Source organism: Sus scrofa, chromosome 13 (assembly GCF_054392235.1).
Source record: "Sus scrofa isolate SSC_HxYL_T2T_F1_AM1 chromosome 13, Sscrofa_HxYL_maternal_Yorkshire_Landrace_v2.0, whole genome shotgun sequence".
Taxonomy (NCBI): domain Eukaryota; kingdom Metazoa; phylum Chordata; class Mammalia; order Artiodactyla; family Suidae; genus Sus; species Sus scrofa.
In genome coordinates this window covers 153331085-153349235 of record NC_139395.1, presented here as the reverse complement: position 1 = coordinate 153349235, position 18151 = coordinate 153331085, and the positions used below count along the sequence as shown (strand labels likewise).

At 37.3% G+C, this 18151-nt stretch overlaps 1 long non-coding RNA gene across 1 annotated transcript; it reads left to right on the top strand.

The window, feature by feature from the left end:
- Positions 1–5001: 5001 nt before the first annotated feature.
- On the top strand, positions 5002–11724 carry LOC146397705 (uncharacterized). Its single transcript, XR_014824695.1, has 2 exons — positions 5002–5055; positions 6171–11724. It is a non-coding gene; the product is annotated as an uncharacterized LOC146397705 (long non-coding RNA).
- Positions 11725–18151: the final 6427 nt, after the last annotated feature.

Genomic DNA, 18151 nt, shown 5'->3' with positions numbered 1-18151 from the left:
TTGCTTAATGATGTGTTGTGCCTTGTACTTTTTTCTTTTCATTTATCCTTTATGTGGTTCTCTAATTTTCTTGAATCTATAGACTAGTATCTTTCATCAAATTTGAAAAATTTTCAGCCTTTGACCATCTCTTTGAACATTTTTTCAGCTCCACCTTCTTTCTGCTCTGCTTCTGGAGCTCTAATAACCTAAATATTAATATTTTATTGCCTCACATGCCCCTGAGGCTCTGTTCATTTGTTGGTCGTGGTGGTGGTTGGATAGCTTCTATTAATCTGTTTTTGAGTTCACTCTGTTATCTCTAATATACTGTTGAGTACATTTAGTGAGTTTTATTTCATTTATTTTACTTTTCAGTTTTATAATTTATCTTTTATTCTTTTTTATAGCTTTATTTCTTTGCCGAGACTTTTTTTTTTTCATTTGTTTCAAGAATGTTTGTAATTTCTAGTTGAAACTTTTTTTTGGCACACCTGTGGCATATGGAAGTTCCTACGCCAGGGATCAAATGCAATCCTCCACAGTGACTTGAGCCACCACAGAGACAAGGATGGATCCTTAACCCCCAGTGTCACAGTGGGAACTCTGAAATATTTTTATGATTGCTGTTTTACAATCCACGTTAGATAATTCCAACATCTGAGTTACCTCGTTGGCATCTGCTATTTGTCTTTTCTCATTCAAGTTGTGATTGTCCTGGTTCTTAGAGTGGTGAGTTATTTTCAATTGTATTTTATATATTTTGGCTATTATGTTAGAGTCTGTATATTATTTAATCTTTTTCTTTTCTGGCAAGAAATCACCCTGTTTAGATGAATGCTTGAGTTAGGTGGGGGGAGAATATTTGGCTTCCCACTGGGTCCTAGGTTACCAACTGGTGCCACTCATTGCTGCTGGGTTGAAATTGAGCTCCCTGATGGTCCCCACTGGTGGCAGAGGGAAGATTAGAGTGTCACCTAGCACCACCTCATACTTCCTCTTCCATATCATTGCTACTGGGTGGATGTGGAAGTTCAACTCTCTGCTGAGCTTCACTTAAACTAGGGATAGAAAGGTGGTGAGGTGGAGAGTGGACAGCCAATGTACACTGCTTCATTCCATCTCATTGCTGCTTGGTTGCCCTGCTGACATAAGAGCTGGGAGGAAGAAGAGTGCTGACTAGCACCAAATTGAATCTTACTTCCTTTTGCCTGATAAGTAAGGGTTGGAAGCTGAGCTCCTTGCTTGGTCATGCTAACACCACCTCCCCTCAGTGGTGGAACTGGAGGACTGTCTGCTATCACTGTTTGACATTGCAGACACTACTCTGGTGGGGGAATTAGAATGCTATCAACTGGTTGTGTGATGAAAGTTCAACTCCCTGCTCAGTCCCACAGATACTATAACTGAGGAGAGAGTTTTCCATTGGTATTTGGCTAGAGTAGGATTGGCATTGTAAACCAGGTATTCTTTCTGCTAACCTATTCTTTTTCTGGTTCCCTGGCTAGGGGAACAGCCATTAAAGAGGTTCTTTTTGGCTGCACACGTTGGTGGTTCCAGTTTCTATGCTTCTCCAGCACCTGAGATATATGAGAAACAAAAAGAAACCTAGGGATTCCTGTGAGTTCACTCTCTAAAGACCCCAGCACAGTGTGATTTTTGTTTTCTTGACCTTGTCTTTCTTTGGCAGACTATAGCAGAGGCCTTCATAAGGGTGAGGTTAATGTTTGGCACGGCGGAGGGGCAGTGTTATAGGGTCTTGTGTGGTCCCTGAGAAATAATGAGTCCTCTATGTTGGCATATACACTGTGCTGCAACATGTAGCTTGAGTAGAGGCATGTGGCCTTCTTCCCAGGCTGCGCCATAACAAACAATGCCAACACAGTTCACCTTTAACATGTCTGTTTTCTGTATTGCTCTGGTGCCTTCTGAGACATGAGGACTTCTAGAAGAGGTATATTTAATTCTAACTAAAGGTAAGTTTCTTATGGCTCTGGTAAGGCAGACAGCTTTTTATTATTAATAGAAAAAACATAGCATCTGGAGTAGCAACCTCTAGTTTGAATTGCTACTCTATTTACTACTGTGGTCCTTTTGCAAGGTTTCTTAACCTCTCTGAGACATGGATAAAGGGTGATAATAACTGTTAATAGAGTTTCTCAGAGAATAAAAAAAAATGTGCAAATCATTGGGGCTCTAGTAGGTACTCCACAAATACTACAATCTACTATATTAAGTTTTAATATGTAGGAAAGGAAGTTTATATTCTCAGTAAGTTAGAACTTTATTATTGTAAATTTGTGCTGGGCTACCTTCGTCTATACTCTCTGTAATATACAATTATAGAAACTCAAAAGGAGCTAGAATTCTAAAAAGGAGGAACAGCAGGCTCTGGGCCCACGGCATCAAATACCTAAAGACAAGGATCATATCTTCTTTTATATTCTCTATAGGATCCTCTCTGCCCAAACCTTTCTCTTAGAGAATCTCAGCAACCACAACCCAGAAGAGGGGAAGCCCTAGGTATTAAGTGGCTCTGCCATCCTTGGAGATTGGATTAAGGGCAGACATTGGCCCAAAGAGGGCTCATCAGAGTCTCTTAAGAATTTAGAATTAAGATAAAGGTTCAGAGTCAGATGAGGTAAGACACTCAAAGAAGGGTGTGTAAGTTGTTGGGGGGCAGGGGTGGTGACAGTATGTCAACTTTTGTGTAAGCGAAAGTTACAGATTAGAATTCTTAAAAAGAAGGTGGTCAGCTCAGGTATAGATGAGCAAATACAGAGCGAAAAGTTGAAATATGAGGACACACAGCTTGAAAAATGAGATAAAGAGAGCTTCAGAAAGAGTCAAAAACTGACAAGAGGACAAACATCAGGGAAAAGTGAGAAAGGTAAGGGGACAGGATATTAGGAATGTGGGGGACCCAGGAATTGGAATGGTCATCCTAGAAGAATTCAGATGACTCCAGAAATCTGTTAACTGAAAATGCCACCAAGCCTCCATTGCCAGTGGAAGCAGCTCCTTGGCCCCTGATTGATGGTGCCTGCCTTGCTTGAAGACCATGTAATGATCATACTTGAATGATTACCAGCAAGTGAGTGCTAATTTTCCTCATGCCCTACCCAACTTTCCTCAATGCCTACACCTCTACAACTAGAGGCAGATCCTAAAATGCCTGTGGGGCCAATTACTCAGTGAAATTCAGGATCATTAATGTTTATCAACAAAAATCTGAAGGAATAGACATGTAACTGAATTATGAGGGTACTACACCAGAGATGGAGGAAAAGAATTTCAGTAGGGTTTAAATTATTATGTAGGTTCACTTACCAGAGATTCTGCATTCAGTGTGCTATCACATGCAGTTGGTAGAGTTCTAATTATTTTATCTTTTTGTAGACTGAAAATTGGATTCACTTCCGGCCTATGCTGAGTTGAGATGCCAGAAATTCCTCATGGAGGAAGTAATGGAAAGATTTAGGGAGATGAGAATGCCAGAGTGGATTTGTTCTGTCTTACCCTCTCAGTCATCCAAGCCCCAAGGACATGGCTGTCAGAAGGATATTGAGAAATGCATTAATGAAGGTATTACCAACATACTTGAAAAGCACCACAGTGGCTGTCTTCTGCAGATCAGAGAGGAAAGTGGAAAATACTGATATTGAAATAGACGCTATGATTTCAATTAGGATAATGACAGCTTGGGGTGGCAGATAAGCAGCGCCACATTACCCTAAATAACTTGGGCTGGATATTTTATGAGGTAGAAGGGCTGGTGTGGGTAATAATGGTTTGACCCACGGGAATATTTGGCACTGAATAATTGATAATAGGGTCTCTAGCACTGAAATCAGGAAGGTCTTCATGCTTACCTGGGTAAAGAAAAATTTTTCTCGAGTAAAGGCACTTTGGTGAGCATTTACATAGGACACAGATAGTCTCACACTCTGAGTTCATTGAGAGATCCCTTCATATACCTCTTTCTCCGGCCCATTTTGTTACCAGTCTTTCTATCTCATTCCTTTCATGTCCCCAACTGTCCTGCCAAATTCTAAGCCCCTGTCTATGCCTAATTATAGAGCTAGTCCACAACTCTTGTGGGCAAAACAAGCAATGAGATGTTCTGTTTAAAATTCTGCCTACTGGATGGAATTTTCTATTCTTTTACTGAAGGGCCACTCCTTGGTGGGGCTGCTGCATTTCAGAAGTCATCTCCAGCTGTCATGGAGTCATTTATAAACTAGGCTTAGGCTTTTTTTTCTTCAGCCAGCTGGCCATAGAGAGCCCTCCATGTGGCTTAAGTATAGAAAGAGCAGGATGGCAATGCAATGGGAAAAGCACACCAAGAGTGAGAGCCACCTGCTCATCCAATTTATACTTGCTCAAGCCCAGTGCCCAATATATCACATGATGTAGGAGTATTGCGAGGCATGCCTGACACTATGGCTTGGTATATCAGACACCCAATTCACTTGGGTCACCTGGTGTTCTAGTTGATGGAGTGTTAAAATCTTGACCACAGCCCAAAAGCAGGCCAAGAGCTATCTCTCAAAATAGTGATAGTTATTTTTCATAAATAATTCTGAAAAATATTTTTGAAATATTTGCATGAATTTTTTCAAAATCCTATGGGCCTCTACTCTGAATCTGCTATTAGGGCTTTCAGAGTCCATGTAGCATTTTTATTAGTCATAGGTATTTTGCAAATCACTGGACTCACTGGTCATAAATAGGGTCTAAGCTATCATTCAAACTAGGACAGTCTTGAGAATAAAAAGGGCGTGAATAATAATTATGCTAGGAGTATGCTGGGAGAGTAAAATGGGACACTATTAATAAGTACGCTAAGACAACAGGCATAAATTAAAAACTATCCTGAGAGGTATAGCTACACAGTCATAAGAGCCAAGTGATTAATTTGATTTACTCTGCATCCATGACCAGCCAGAATAGACATTGAAAGATGAATCCAGGATATTTTGATAGAGAGCTTACCAAGATATCTTGGATTAGGTTATTAAATTTCTTTTCTTTTTTCTTTTTTTTTTTTTTTTGTCACACCCACAGCATATGGAGGTTCCCAGGCTAGGGGTTTAATCAGAGCTGTAGCCTCTGGCCTATACCACAGCCACAGCAACTAGAGATCCAAGCTGCATCTGTGACCTCCACCACAGCTCATAGCAATGCCGGATCCTTAACCCCCTGAGCAAGGCCAGGGATCGAACCCACAAACTCACGGTTCCTAGTTGGATTTGTTTCCACTGTGCCATGATGGGAACTCCAAGTTTATTAAATTTCAATGTAAGAAATCTTTCAAGTATTCAGGCAGAAAAAGTAAATATTTAATCAGTTCTTGAACTTTAGCATGCACTAGAAGCACCTGGATTGTTTGTTAAAACAGATGACTGGATTCTATACCCCCAAGTTCCTAATTCAGTAGATATAAAATGGGAAATTAAATTTTTCATTTTAACAAATTCCCAAGTGATGTTAATGCTGCTGATCCAGGGACCATACTTTAGGAACCATCGATTTACAGAGAAGAGGGGACAAAAATCCTCTCCTCGTGTTTTTCCACAGCAATATTCAATAGCAAAAGATAATGGAGTGGTTGCTACAATAATCTAAAGAAGAAATTATGCCTAAATATGGTTGAATATTTAGGGCCACTGACAGCTTTCATAATCATGAACAAATTTAAGAAAGATTGCCGTTAGGAGAGAGAACTTCTTGCAAAAGCTGTGTGATGAGGAAATCCAGATAAAAAGAGATGAATAAAAATAAGGAACTCACTCCAGCATTGCTGTGGGCTGTGGTGTAGGTTGCAGACATGGCTCAGATCTGGCGTTGCTGTGGCTGTGGCATAAACCAGTGACTGTCGCTCGCTCCGATTGGACCCCTAGCCTGGGAACCTCCATATGCCATGGGTGCATCCCTAAAAATGACAGGCAAAAAAATAAATAAAAAAATAAGGAACTCAGGAATGGAGAAGCCATGTTAAATATAAAGTCAATACTGACTAGTTATGAGAATGATGACTGTAAAGCAGATTATAAATTTTGATAAAATAATACTTATGTATATGGAAACAGAATAACATAGCTCATCTATAAGGGATGAAATATGTAAACAAAATTTGAGCCTGTCTTTGAGAAGGGCATCAACTTTAGGGAGACAGGATTAAGATGGAGGAATAGAAGGACTGGAGCTCAGTTTCTCTAATAAAAACAACAATATTACAACAAAATGCTGAACAACCTTCAACAAAATGGACTGGAAACTTTCAAAAAGATATCCTACTCCAGAAGACAAAGAGGAGGCCACATCAAGAGGTAGGAGGGGTGGTTATGTAATATAAGCAACCACATACCTCCCAGGTGGGAGGGCCAGACTGGAAAGTAACTGTATCATAGAGACTCACCTACCTAAGTGAAAGTTCTGAGCCCCACGTCAAGTTCCCATGCCTGGGGATCTGGCATTGGGAGAAAGAGCTCTGGAGCATCTGGCATTGAAGGCCAGTGGGGCTTGTGTGCAGGAGCTCCATGGGACTGGGGGAAATGGAGACCCCATTCTTGAAAGGTGCACAAAGACTTTCATGTTCACTTGGTACCAGGGCAAAGCAAAGGCTCCATAGGAATCTGGGTCAAACCTGGCTGCAGTTCTTGGAGGATTCCTGGGAAAACAGGGTGAACGTGGCTCATTGTGGGGGAAAGACATTGGAGGCAAAGCTCTCCAGAATATTCATCAGTGTGTGTTTCTCTGGAGGTGGCCATTTCGGGAAAATCTAGCCCCACCTATCAGTAAACAGGCTGCTTAAAGACCCCCCCAGGCACATAGCCACCTCCAATATGACCCAGAGACAAAGCCCCACCTACCAGTGGGCAGACACCAGTCTTTCCCATCAGGAAGCCTACAGCAAGCCCCTTAACAACTTCAGCCACAAAGGTGGCTGACATCAGAAGTAAGAGAGGCTACAACTCTATTGTCTGCAAAAAGGACATCACACCAAATGAATCTGACTAGGAACCATGAGGTGGCGGGTTTGATTCCTGGCCTTGCCATGGATCTGGCATTGCCATGAGCTGTGGTGTAGGTTGCAGACATGGCTCAGATCCCGTGTTGCTGTGGCTGTGGTGTGGGCCGGTGGATACAGCTCAGATTGGACCCCTAGCCTGGGAACCTCCATATGCCACGGGAGCGGCCCTAGAAAAGGAAAAAAGACAAAAAACAAAAAAACAAAAACAAGATCCATATATATGTTGTCTTCAAGAGACACACTTCACTTCTAGGGACACATACAAATTGAAAGTAAGAGGATGGAAGAAAATATCCATGCAAATGGGAATCAAAAGAAAGCTGGAGTAGCAATATTCATATCATACAAAATAGATCTTAAAATGAATATTTTCAGAGAGGAGTAAGGATATTACATAACGATCAAAGGATCAATCCAAGAAGAAGATATAACAATTATATATATCCATATCTATCTATCTATATATAGATATGCACCCAACATAGGGTCACCACAATATATAAGGCAACTGCTAACAACCTTCAAAGGAGAAAGCAACGACAACACAATATTAGTGGGGGACTTTAACACCCCACTTATAGCAATGGACAGATCATCCAGACACAAAATTAATAAGGAAACGCAGGCCTTCAGTGATGCATTAGACCAGAAGACCTAGATAGATATTTAAAGGACATTCCATCCACAAGCAGCAGAATATACATTCTTCTCAAGTGCACATGGAAAATTCTCTAAGATTGAGCACATCCTGGGTTACAAATCAAGCCCTGGTAACTTTAAGAAAATTGAAATCACATGAAGCATTTTTTTCTGAGCACAATGCTATACAACTGGAAATCAACAAGGAAAAAAAAAACCCACAAACACGTGGAGACTAAACAACATGCTACTCAACAACCGATGGATCACTGAAGAAATTAAAAAATACCTAGAAGCAAATGACAACAAAGATACAACACTCCGAAACTTATGGGATGCAACAAAAGCGGTTCTAAGAGGAAAGTTTATAGCAATTCAAGCCCACCTCAGGAAACAAGAAAAAGCACAAATAAACAACCTAACTTTACATCTAAAGCAGCTTGAGAGAGAACAGACAAGACCTAAAGTTAGCAAAAGGAAAGAAACCATAAAGATCAGAGCAGAAATCAATGAAATAGAAACAAATAAAATCATAGAAAAGATCAATGAAACTAAAAGCTGTTTCATCAAAAAAATCAACAAAATTATAAACCCTTAGCTAGACTTATTAAGAAAAAAAAGAGAGAGAACTCAAATCAATAATTAGAAATGAAAAAGGAGAAGTAACAACAGACATCACAGAAATACAAAGGATCATAGAGATTTCTACATGCAACTATATGCCAATAAAATGGAAAACCTAGAAGAAATGGACAAATTCTTAGAAAAGTACCATCTTCCAAGACTAAACCAAGGCGAAATAAAAGATGAATGGACCCATCACAAGAACTGAAATTGAAACTGTGATTAAAAAACTTCCAACACACAAAAGTCCAGGACCAGATGGCTTCACAGGTGAATGCTATCAAACATTTAGAGAAGAGCTAACACCTATCCTTCTGAAACTATTCCAAAAAATTGCAGAGGAAGGGACACTCCCAAATTCATTCTATGAGGCCACCATCACTCTGATACCAAAACCAGACAAAGACACCAAAAAAAAAAAAAAAAAATTACAGGCCAATTTCATTGATGAACATAAATGCAAAAATCCTCAACAAAATACTAGCAAACCAAATCCAACAATACATTAAAAGGATTGTACATCATGATTAAGTGGGATTTATCCCAGGGATACAAGGATTCCTCAATATCCAAAATCAATCAGTGTGATACACCACAATAACAAACTGAAGAATCAAATCCATAAGATTCTCTCAGTAGATGGAGAAAAAGCCTTTGACAAAATCCAGCACCCATTTCTGATAAAAACCCTTTAGCCAGTGGGCATAGAAGGAACCTACCTCAACACAATAAAGGCCATTTATGACAAACCCAGAGCTAACATCATTCTCAATGGTGAAAAGCTGAAGGAATTCCAGCTGAGATCAGGAACAAGACAAGGATGTCTACTCTCACCATTACTATTCAACATTGTTTTGGAAGTCCTACCCACGGCAATCACAGAATTAAAAGAAATAAAAGGAATCCAGATTGGAAAGGAAGAAGTAAAACTATCACTATTTTCAGATGACATGATACTATACCTAGAGAATCCTAAAGATGCTACCAGAAAACTGTTAGAGCTCATCAATGAATTTGGCAAAGTCACAGGATACAAAATTAATACACAGAAATCAACTGCATTTCTATACACTACAATGAAAGATCAGAAAGAGAAATTAGGGAAACAATCCCATTTATCATCACATCAAAAAGAATAAAATACTTAGGATTAAACCTACCTGAAGAGACAAAAGACCTGTACTCTGAAAACTATAAGATGCTGATAAAAGAAATCAAAGATGACACAAATATATGGAAAGACATACCATGCTGTTTGATTTGAAGAATAAATATCAAAATGATTATACTACCCAAGGCAATCTACGTATTCAATTCAATTCCTATCAAATTACCAAGGACATTTTTCACAGAATTAGAACAAATTAAAATATTTGTTTGTTTGAATAAAATAAAATAAAGTTTATTTGGAAGCACAAAAAACCCAGGATAGATAGCTAAAGACATCCTGAGTAAGAAAAATGGAGCTGGAGGAATCAGGCTCCCGGACTTCAGACATACTGCAAAGCTACAGTCATCAAAACTGTACAGTACTGGAACAAAGACAGAAATATAGATCAGTGGAAAGGACAGAAAGCCCAGAATTAAACACATGCACCTACAGTCAACTCATCTATGACAAAGGAGGCAAGAATACACAATGGAGAAAACAGAGCCCCTTCAATAAGTGGTGCTGGGAAAACGAGACAACCACATGTAAAAGAATGAAATTAGAACACTTCCTATCACCATACACAAAAATAAACTCAAAATAGGTTAAGGCCCTAAATATAAGACCAGATATTATAAAACTCTTAGAGGAAAATATAGGCCAAACACTCTCTGACATAAACCATAGCAGTATCTTCTTAGATCCACCTCCTAGACTAATGACAGTAAAAACAAACAAATGGGACTTAATTAATTAGACTTAATGGTTTCTGCACAGCAAAGGAAACCCTAAACAAAACCAAAAGACAACCCACAGAATGGGAGAAAATATTTTCAAAAGAACCAACTGACAAGGGATTAATTTCCAAAATTTATAAATGCCTTCTGTAGCTCAATACCAAAAAAATGAACAATCCCATCAAAAAATGTACAGATCTAAACAGTTCTCCAAAGAAGACATACAGACGGCCGAAAAACACATGAAGAGATGTTCAATATCACTAATCATTAGAGAAATGCAAATCAAAACCACTATGAGGTACCACCTTACACTAGCCAGAATGGCCATTATCAAAAAGTCTACAAACAAAAAGTGCTGGAGAGGGTGTGGAGAAAAGGGAACCCTATTACACTGTTGGTGGGAATGTAAATTAGTGCAACCACAGTGGAAAACAGTACAGAGATACCTCAGAAAACTAAAAATAGTACTACCATTTGGTCCAGGATTCCCACTCCTGGGCATCTATCCAGAGAAAACCATGACTCGAAAAGATACATGTACTCCAATGTTCATTGCAGCACTATGTACAGTAGCCAACACATGAAACAACCTAAATGCCCATTGACAGAGGAGTGGATAAAGAAGATGTGGTACATATAAACAATGGAATATTACTCAGCCATCAAAAGGAAAGAAATAATGGCATTTGCAGCAACATGGATGGACCTAGAAATTATCATGCTAAGGGAAGTCAGTCAGACAATGAGACACCAACATCAAATGCTATCACTTACATGTGGAATCTAAAAAAAGGACACAATGAACTTCTTTGCAGCACAGATACTGACTCACACACTTTGAAAAACTTATGGTTTCCTAATGAGACAAGTTGTGGGGTGGGGGGATGCACTGAGGGTTTGGGATAGAAATGCTAAAAAATTTTGTCATGATGATCATTGTACAACTATAAAAATAATAAAGTTCATTGAATAATAAAAAAACACTAAAAAAGAACAGAATCAACTTTAACTTAAAAGGAAACTAAACAAGGTCAATAACAGGTTTTAAAAGTACTTTTTTTTTAATTCAGACACTATGTTGTAAATCACTTTTTTGTTGATAATAGAATCTAGAGATTGTAGTATATTTATGATCTGAGTATCTAAAGAAAGGTTGTATTTACTAATTCAGGGTCAGATGAGGTATACAGTAATATAAAATCTGACTATGCTTTATCTTACCTACAGTTTTTGTGCTGAATTTTCCTGGTATTCAAGGTAAGAAAATTAATACTCTTGTCCTGTCAAACTGTGTAATGACTTGTGAGAAATGTAAATCTTTGTCAAGAATTGTGAAACATGTTTGAGATAGTGAAAAGAAGTCCAAACCCTGGCTAGTTCCTGTCTTGATGTATTTGAACTTAAAATGAACTCTTAAGAACTCTGTGTCCAGAACACTATGCCAAGAAAAGTGCAGCATTTTTCTCTACAGCTTTTGATTTTTAAGTTGGCCATCCTTCTGCAGAAATTGGAAAATATCTTGAATAAAAATTATTTTTTTCAGGTTTCCTAAAAAACTGTGACTGAGTACTTTGTTTACTTTAATAAGACTATGTTGGGAGGTGAGGAGCAGAGAGATTACAGGAAATATGAGGGTTGCTAACACACTTAAGTTGATACCAAGAAGCCCATTTGAAACCTGGAGTTTTAAAGTACAATGATGACAACAGCTAAACATTTTCCTTTGTAATCTGGGAGGGCCCTTAAAAAAAAAAACTCGAAATGGCTTGAAGACTTAAATGCAAGACAAGACACCATCAAACTCCTAGAGGAGAAGATAGGCAAAACCTTTTTTGATGTCAACCTTACAAATGTTTTCTCAGGCCAGTCTCCCAAAGCATCAGAAATAAAAGCAAAAATAAACCAATGGGACCTAATCAAACTGACCAGCTTTTGCACAGCAAAGGGAACCAAAATGAAAACAAAAAGACAACTTACAGAATGGCAGAAAATAGTTTCAAATGACACAACTGACAAGGGCTTAATCTCTAAAATATACAAACAACTTATACAATTCAACAGCAAAAAAGCCAACAACTTCATTGAAAAATGGGCAAAAGAGCTGAATAGACATTTCTGCAAGGAAGATATACAGATGGCCAACAAGCACATGAAAAAATGCTCAACATCCCTGATTATTAGAGAAATGCAAGTCAAAAATACCAGGAGATACCATCTCTCACCTCGGCCATCTTTACTAAGTCCACAAATAACAAATGCTGGAGGGGGTGTGGAGAAAAGGGAGCCCTCCTGTACTGTTGGTGGGAATGTAAGTTGGTACAACCACTATGGGGAACAGTATGGAGGTACCTTAGAAAACTATACATAGAACTACCATATGACCCAGCAATTCCGCTCTTAGGCATATATCCAGACAAAACTTTCCTTGAAAAAGACACATGCACCTACATGTTCACTGCAGCACTATTCACAATAGCCAAGCCATGGAAACAACCTTAATGTCCATGGACAGATGATTGGGTTAAAATGAAGTGGATACACAATGGAATACAACTCAGCCATAAAAAGAACAAAATAATGCCATTTGCAGCAACAGAGATGGAACTAGAGACTCTCATTCTGAGTGAAGTAAGTCAGAAAGAGAAAGACAAATACTGTATGATTTCACTTATATCTTGAATATAATATAGGGCACAAATGAACTGTTCCACAGAAAAGAAAATCACGGACATGGAGAACAGACTTGTGCTTGCCAACAGGGAGGGGGAGGGAGTAGGAGGGACTGGGAATTTGGGGTTTATAGATGCAAGCTATAGCCTTTGGAATGGATAAGCAATGGATAATGGATAAGCTATAGCTTTTGGAATGGATCATGCTGTATAGTACTGGGAACTATATCTGGTCACTTGTGATGGAGCATGATGTGAGAAAAAAGAATGTATGCATGTATGTGTGACTGGGTCACCTTGCTGTGCAGCAGAAAATTGACAGAACACTGTAAATCAGCTATAATGGAAAAAAATAAAAAGCATTATATTAAAAAAATGAAAAAACAAAGAACAAACAAAACTTCCAGTTTCACTTCAATTTCCTTTTTTTCTGTTAAAGTAGAAAAAAGTTAAAATTAGAATTCATTTGAACACATTTTAAAAAGATTTTTATCACTCTATACACACATTTTCGAATGATGCTCATCTACTAAAGATTTTTATTGTTGTATTATAAATACATCAATAGATTAGATGTATCATTAAATTGATGTAGCATAGAATTCACTCATTTCAAATGTTCAATTGAATGATTTTTAGTAAATTTACAGTTTTACAACCATCACCATAATCCAATTTTAGAACACTTCCATCACCCCATAAGAAGCCTCATGTCCACTTGCATTCAGTTCCTATTCCCACCCCAATCTCAGGCAACTACTCATTACCTTCTGTCTCTACAGATTTGCCTTTTCTGGAATCATGTGGTCTTGTGCATCTGGCTTTCTTCACTTATAATATTTTTATGATTTTAATGTTTTTAAATTTTATTCATGTTACAGAGTACGTATCAGTTATTTTTTTATTACTAAATAGAATTCCATTGTATGGATATACCATATTTTGTTCATCCATTCACTAATTTATAGAAATTTGGATTTTTTTCAACATTTTTAGTTATGACACATAAGCCTCCTATGAACATCCATGTATGAGTCTTTACATGAACATATTATTCCTCTTGGGTAGATAATCAGGGAGAGAAATTGTTGGGTCACATGGAGGTTTTTTTTAGTTGCCAAAAAAGGCTTTTCAAAGTGGCTACATCATTTTACTTTTGCATCAGCAACTGAGGATTCACATTTCTCCATATCTAGGCCACCACTTATTGTCTGTCTCTTATTATTCCAGTGGGTGGGAAGTGGTATTACACTGCGGGTTTTTGTTTGTTTTTTCCACAGCTGCAGCAAAGCTGGTTACTTTAACCCACTGTGCCAAGCCAGGGATTGAACCTGGGACCTGGCACTGCAGAGACTCCCCTGATCCCGATGCACCACAGCAGGAAATCCTACATTGTGGTTTTAATTTGCATTTTCCTCACGACTAATGATAAGATAAAAAAACTTTTCATATGCTTATTAGCCAACTTTGGGTTTTTTGGTGAAATATCTATTAAAATCTTGCCTATTTTAAAAAATTGAGCTATTTGTCTTATTGAGTTTTGAGAGTTCTTTATATTTCTGATTAGAAGTTTTTATTAGAAGTATGATTTGTGGAGTTCCCGTCATGGCTCAGTGGTTAATGAATCCGACTAGGAACTGCGAGGTTGCGGGTTCGATCCCTGGCCTTGCTTAGTGGGTTAAGGATCCGGCATTGCCGTGAGCTATGGTGTAGGTCACAGACGCGGCTCGGATCCCACGTTGTGGTGTAGGCTGGCAGCTACAGCTCCAATTAGGCCCCTAGCCTGGGAACCTCCATATGCCACAGGAGTGGGCCTAGAAATGGCAAAAGGACAAAAAAAAAAAAAAAAGTATGATTTGTGAATATGTTCTCTGTTTGAGGCTTATATTTCCATTTCCTTAATGGTGTCTTTAGAAGTACAAAAGTTTTAAATTTTGATGAAGTTCAATTTATAAATTTTCCTTTTGGAGTTCCCACTGTGGCTCAGCAGATTGAGGACCTGACATTGTCCCTATGGAGATGCAGATTCAATCCCTTGCCTTGCTCAGTGGGTTGGGGATCCAGAGGTGCCATGAACTGCAGCATAGGTCATAGAGATACATTTCAGATCTGGTGTTGCTGTGGGCCACAATTGCAGCTCAGATTCAACCCCTGGCTGGGAACTTCCATGTGCTGCAGGTGTAGCTATAAAAAGGAAAAAAAAAGTTTTTCCTTTTAAAGATTATGTTACTCATGTCATAACTAAGAACTCTAATTCAAGGACACAAAGACTTCCTTTCTACTATCTTTTTCTCTAAAACTTTTACAGTTTTACCTCTCATACCTATGCCTATTATCCATTTTGAGTTAATTGTTTGTGTATACTATAAAGTAAGGGTCTAAATCTACCTTTTTGCGTGTGGCTATGCAACTGACACAGCAGTATTTGTAGAAAAGACTATATTTTCCCCATTGAATTGCCAAACAGCTTTGCCAAAAATCAATTTACCATAAATATAGGGATTTATTTCTATTCTATTTAATTCTATTCATTTACAGTTATATCTATCCTTATGTCAGTACCACACTATCGAAACTACCATAGTTTTATAGTACATTTTAAAATGGGAAGGTATATACGTCCTTTAATTGTATTTTTCAAGATTATTTTGACTGCTCTGGAAGCCAGTCTTGCATACCAAGAATAAATCCCACTTGTTCATGGTATATAATTATTTTTATGTATTAAAACATTTGGTAATATTCTGTCAGGGAGCTTTGCATCCAAGTTCAGGAGGGATGTTTGTTTGAAGTTTCCTTTTTTTGTAATCTCTTTGTCTGGCTCTATGTTGTCCTCCTGAATGAGCTGGGCAATGTTTCCTCCTTTTCTATTTTTTTTTGCTAAGAGACTGTGTAAAGTTTTAATTATGCTTTAAAGGTTTGATAGAATTGTCCAGGGAGACTATCTGGGCCTTGAGATTTCTTTTTAATTAAACATTCAATTTCCCTTATGGTTAAAGGGCTATTCAGATTGGGTATTTTGTTTAGCTGAATTTTAGCACTTTGCAGTTCTTAAGGAATTGTTTCATGTTTTCTAAGCTGTCGTATTTATGAGCATAAAGTTGTATGTAGTACCCCCTTATTATTTTTTAATGACTTCTCTGTCTGAAATAATAAATCCTATTTTATTTCTAATATTGGTGATTTATGTTATCACTATTTTTGTCAGTCTAGCTAGAGGTTTATTAATTTTATTGATTTTTTTTTGGAAGCACCAACTTTTTTTTTTCCTTGGGTTTTTGGTAATATTTTCCTATTTCCAATTTTATTTTTTGCTCTTTATTATTTCATTTCTTCTTCTTGCTTTGGGTTTGTTTTGCTCCTTTTTCCAGTTTCTGAAGGAAACTAGGTGTTATTAATATGACACCTTTACTCATTTTTAACATAAGCATTTAGTGCTATAAATTTCCCTCTCATAACTGCTTTAGTTGCATTCTACATGATTTGTATTTTCATTTTTATTTAGTTCTACATGGTTTTAAGTTTCCTTTTGGACTCCTTATTTGACCCACAGTTATTTAGAGGTGCATTGCTTAGTTTCCAAGTGTTTTGAGAGTTTCCTGTTGTCTTTGTTACAGATTTCCAGCTTGATTCCATTATAGTCAGAACACACATGCTTTATGGCATGGCATATTTTGTTTTTTCTCTACTTGGTGAATGTTCAGGAAATTGAAAAAAATGTACTCCACTTTGTTGGATGATCTCTTTTACATATGTTAATTAGATCCTGACGACTGATTCTGTTGCTCAGATTTCCTATTTCCTTGTGATTTGTTGCTTATTAGTTCTATTTGTTGCTGAATAGGAGCAGTGATGGAGTTCCCAACTATAATTAAAGATTTTTCTCTTTCTCATTTCAGCTTTATCAGTTTTTTGCTTCATGTATTTGAGGCTCTATGGTTTAGTTTATACACATAAGTATACTGTGTCTTCCTGGCAAATATATCCTTTCATCATTGAATAATGTCTCATTTTTGTCTCTGGTAATGTTCTTTGCTTTTAAGTCTACTTTATGAGATACTGTCATTCCTTTTTTATTTTTTATTATTAATATATACTTGATATATCTTTTCCCTCCCTTTTACTTTCAGCCTACCTGTGGTTAAATATGAAGTGAGGATTTTATAAGCAGTATATAGTTGATTTGGTTTTTTTTAATCCACTCTGCTAATCTCTGTCTTTTGATTGGTATATTTAGACCATTTACATTTAAGATAATTATTGATATTTTAGCAGTTTAGGATGCTCTTTTATTACTTATTTTCCACTTGTTTCTTTTAGCTGTTATTGCTTTTTATCTTGCTTTTCTGCAGATTAAATATGTTTTAGGACTCCATCTTACAGCACTTTTAAGTTCATCTCTTTGTAGTTTTCATAGTGGTTGCTCTGAGTGCTGCTTATAATTCTGTAGTTGGTCAAAGTTTACCATTTCAAATGAAGTTTAGAAAGCCCACCTCCAATTAGGTCTCTTTACCTTCTCCACCTTTACATATTATTGTTAACTCATTGCATAACATCTATTTCTTTTGAGATATTTTTCTCTTATGGGTTTTATTAGCCATATTTTATGACTGAAACAAATCATGATGCAATATAATCAAAACAATGTCTATTACATGGACTCATATTTCTGACATTTCTATTGTTTCTTCTTGTTTTCTGATGCTCTAAGTGTCCTTCCATTATTTCCTTTGTTTAAAGAATTTCCTTTATCTAGGCTTTCCAGAGTATATCTGCTAGTCACAAAATCTTTTCATTTTCATTCATCTGTGATTTTTATTTTCCCTTCATTTCTGACAAAGTTGCCAGATATAAAATTATGGGCCACAGTTCTTTTTAAAAGTGCTTTAAAAATATTTTACCCTTTCCTTTTTCATGATTTCACATGAGGAACCCATTCAAATTGGTGTTCCCTATAGGTAATGCATTATTCCTCTAGCTGTTTTCAGGATTTTCTCTTTGTTTCTAATCTTCAAAAGTTTAATTATGATGTGTGTTGGCATGGATTCTAAGGTTTATCTTGTATAGAGTTCATTGTGCTTCTTGGATCTCTATGTTGGTGTCTTTCATCAAATTTGGGACATTTTCAGCCATGTTTCTTCAAATGCTTCTTTCCCCACTCTTTCTCCTTTACTTTCTGAGACTCCAATAATATGTATGGTGGATATTTTGTTATTGTCCCATAGGTCCCTGAGGTTCTGTTCTTTTTTTTCCCCTAGTCTCTTTCCAATTGTTCATATTGGGTGAATTCTATTGTTCTGTCCTTCATCATCTC